Here is a 3,795-nt window from a genome sequence, read left to right as displayed (position 1 = left end):
ATAATCTTGATTCAAAATACTTGGATACTTGCAAGCCCAAATCTAATACACATAGCCCAAAATCAAGTTTAGTTTCCAATAGCCCCCCTTAAACTTGATTTCGTCACTCCGAGCATATTCCGTAATCTCTGAAATGTCTCGTGTTTTAGGGGCTTTGTGAAAATATCAGCAATTTGGTCAAGTGACTTCGCGTACTTTATCTGCATCTCTTTATTTGTAACACACTCCCTTATGTAATGGTATTTTGTATCGATGTGTTTGCTTTGATCATGGAAGACTGGATTCTTTGCTAGAGCAATCGCAGACTTGTTATCCACATATATCTCTGTAGGTTCCTTTTGAAAAAACTTAAGCTCATTTAGTAACTTCCTGAGCCATATTGCATGACAGGTGCACGATGTTGCTGCTACAAACTCGGCTTCACACATTGACATAGTCACAATGGGTTGCTTCTTCGAGCTCCATGTGAACGCCGTATCTCCCATACAGAACACGAAACCACTCGTACTCTTACGATCATCTATGTCTCCAGCCCAATCACTATCACTGTATCCAACTAGCTTGAAGTGATCAGAAGGCGAATAAAACAGGCCATAGTCAATCGTACCTTTGATGTAGCGAAGTATCCTCTTGGCTGCCTTCAAGTGATTTATTGTAGGTGCTTCCATGTATCGACTTACTAGTCCAACTCCGTAGAGAATATCTGGCCTCGTGTAGGTTAGGTACCTCAGACTTCCAACCAAACTCTTGTATTGTGTTGGGTCCACCAAGTATCCTTCATCATCTTTTGACAATTTGAGATTGCAATCCACCGGTGTGTTCATTGACTTGCAGTCATTCATCTTAAACTTCTTGAGCACCTCATTCGCATAACCTTCTTGGGATATGAATATTCCTTCTTTCTTTTGTTTTACCTTGATCCCAAGATAGTAAGCCATAAGTCCAATGTCGGTCATCTCGAACTCCCGAACCATTGCTTTCTTGAACTCCTCAAACATTTTGGGATTACTGCCAGTGAATATCAAGTCATCCACATATAGGCACACAATCATAACATCTCCTTCCTTGCATACTTTGGTATAGAGAGCATGTTCATGTGGGCATTTTGTAAAGCCATTCTATTGGAAATACTTGTCTATCCTGCTATTCCATGCTCGAGGCGCTTGTTTCAACCCATATAAGACCCTTTTCAATTTCAGCATCTTATTCTCTTGGCCTTTCACTATGTATCCCAAAGGTTGTTCTATATAAACTTCTTCTTCTAAGTGGCCATTAAGGAACGCGGATTTGACATCCATTTGATAAATCTTCCAATTATGCTGAGCCGTAAGTGAGATTATTAATCTTATAGTTTCTAGACGAGCGACGGAAGCAAATACCTCTTCATAGTCTATGCCAGCTCGTTGACTATATCCCTTTGCCACCAACCTTGCTTTGTATCTTTCAACTTCACCTTTGGAATTCTTCTTGGCCTTGTACACCCACTTTACACCAATGGCCTTATGCCCTCTTGGTAGAGTAGCAAGATCCCACGTATCATTCCTCTGGATTGCTTGAATCTCCTCGTCCATGGCATGTTTCCACTTTTGACTTTTTGATGCGTCTTCATAGCTTATTGGCTCACAATCGGCAAGAAGGCAGAACAATGTTAGATCCTCTATAGGCTGTGTTACCTCGTATAACTCCTCAATGCTCCTTGTGTGATGTTGTAGCCTACTTGATTCTCCTCCTGATGTTGGTGTCACTTCATTAGGTGTAGTGGTTGGAGTACGTGGAGAGTGCGGAGATGGTGTACTGGAAGGTTCTTGAACCTCTAGATATTCTTCGTTCCTTGCAGTACTTTAGAAAAAATAAGGGAGAAAGTCGTTCTCCTCTTCGGGAACATTCCAATCCCATGTTGCTTCTTTATCGAACACCACATCTCGACTTGAGATTACTTTACCGGTCTTGGGATTGTATAACTTGTAACCCTTCAAACTTCAGTCATAACCCACGAATATGAGTTTCTCGCTTTTATCATCGAGCTTCGTCCTCTTCTGATCTGGCATATGAGCATATGCCACACTTCCGAACACTCGAAGGTGTGAGATGCCGGGCTTCCTTCCACTCCAAGCTTCAATGGGCGTTTTGTTCTTGACGCTTCTAGTGGGCGAGTGATTTGCTAGATAGGTCGCACAGTCCACTGCCTCAGCCCAAAAATCCATAGGCATCCTTTTGCTCTTTAACATACTCCGGGCCATATCAAGAATGGTCCTATTTTTTCTTTCCGCAATACCATTTTGTTGAGGTGAATACGGAAGAGTTAGAGGACGTCGTAACCCATTGTTGTCGCAAAATTCCTTGAATTCCTTGGATGTGAACTATCCTCCACGATCGGATCTCATCGCCTTTATGGTGAGACCACTTTGATTCTCCACAAATGCTTTAAACTTCTTGAACATTCCAAAAACTTCCGACTTCTCTTTTAGAAAATAGACCCATGTCTTTCGACTAAAATCATCAATGAATAGAAGAAAATATCTATTTTTACCAAAAGACGGTGGAGTGATGGGTCCACATACATCCGTGTGGATAAGTTCTAGAGGTTTCTTCGCTCTACTAGAAGCTTCTGTTGGAAAACTGTTTCGGAAGTGCTTTCCTAGAAGGCATCCCTCGCATATTTGATCCGGATGATTAATTGGAGGCAAACCCTTCACCATTCCTTTACTTGATAATAATTTTAAGCCTCCAAAATTTAAGTGCCCGTATCTCATGTGCCAAAGCCAAGAATTATCTTTGAAACATGCTTTTAAACATCTTGGAATGTCATGTTGAATATTTAGCATGAACATCCTATTCGTTGACATTGGCACCTTAGCAATCAAACCTCCTTTTTGATCTCTCAGATAAAGACTACGATTTATCATGTGAATATCATAGCCTTTCTCTAAGAGTTGTCCAATACTCAGTATATTTGTCTTCATATTGGGCACATAATACACGTTAGAGATAAATTGATGCCTTTCATTTTTCAAGCGGATGAGGATCTTACCTTTGCCTTTAACCGGGACTTTATAGGAATCTCCGAAGGTGATATTTCCACTTATTACCTCGTCTAACTCCACACACATATTTTTGTCACCGCACATATGGTTGCTTGCACCCGTGTCGAGATACCACAAATTTGATTCTCCGTTATCTTCACCTTTGCATGCTAGTAACAAAGTGTTTTCCACGGCTTCAGTATCTTCTTTTGCAAAATTTACTCTTTCTTGCACGTAATTGTTTGACTTCTCGCATTCCGAAGCATAGTGGCCAAATTTATGACAATTATAGTATTTGGTTTGAGAATTGTCATACCTTGGCCTTCTACTTGTGTAGCCTCTCCCGCGACCTCTTGTCGGGTGAAAATTTTGACTTCTTTCTTCATTTCTGTAAGAACTATAACCTCCACGTTTGATATATCCTTGTCCTCGTCCTCGGCCACGTACTTGACCACGACCTCGTTGACTCGTTTGATGAGTCTTTTCACTACTCTCTTCCTTGAAAGAGAGTTTTTGTAAGACCCAAATATTTATTGTACATAATGTATTTATGGTGTACGATGCGTGTATGAAGTGTACGTGTTGCTTGCTCGAACGTCGAAGGAAACTGGACGTTGTCCGAAGTGACAAGGTGTGTACGTATCTTTTCAACCCCAAAAAAAGTTTGAGTTGATGTTTCAAAGCCTTACCATTGGATAGAATATCTTATTACGTTTCCAACGATATTTGATTCATCGAAAACGGAGTTACGGTCGAAAAGTTATGGCCAAAA

The sequence above is a fragment of the Rutidosis leptorrhynchoides genome, chromosome 11 (genome assembly GCF_046630445.1).
Source record: "Rutidosis leptorrhynchoides isolate AG116_Rl617_1_P2 chromosome 11, CSIRO_AGI_Rlap_v1, whole genome shotgun sequence".
NCBI lineage: Eukaryota > Viridiplantae > Streptophyta > Magnoliopsida > Asterales > Asteraceae > Rutidosis > Rutidosis leptorrhynchoides.
This window is presented reverse-complemented; position numbering follows the sequence as displayed.